Genomic DNA, 360 nt, shown 5'->3' on the forward strand with positions numbered 1-360 from the left:
ACGCTACTTGGACGCCCAATAAGTTATTCTTAACAATTGTTTAGCCTAATAAGCATCGTCCAGTCTTGTAGACCTTGGTAAGCAGAACACTGCTAAAAATAATTTGATAGATCACTTATTAATTTAGAGAATACAGCTGGAGAATGCAATCATACTCAAATTATATCAGTTTTACGACCAGGAAATTACTGAAATATAAAACAAGTGACATCCATAAATAGGTTATTGGATTTTGAAACATACGAAACCTATGAGAAGCTAAAAAAAATAAGAATGAAGCCAAAGTCACTTCCACAGAATCGGACGTATTGTTTATAAACAGAGAGGCGGTCGAACACGTAAAACGGAGTCATTTTCCCC

This window comes from Penaeus monodon, chromosome 15 (genome assembly GCF_015228065.2).
Source record: "Penaeus monodon isolate SGIC_2016 chromosome 15, NSTDA_Pmon_1, whole genome shotgun sequence".
In the NCBI taxonomy this organism is placed as follows: domain Eukaryota; kingdom Metazoa; phylum Arthropoda; class Malacostraca; order Decapoda; family Penaeidae; genus Penaeus; species Penaeus monodon.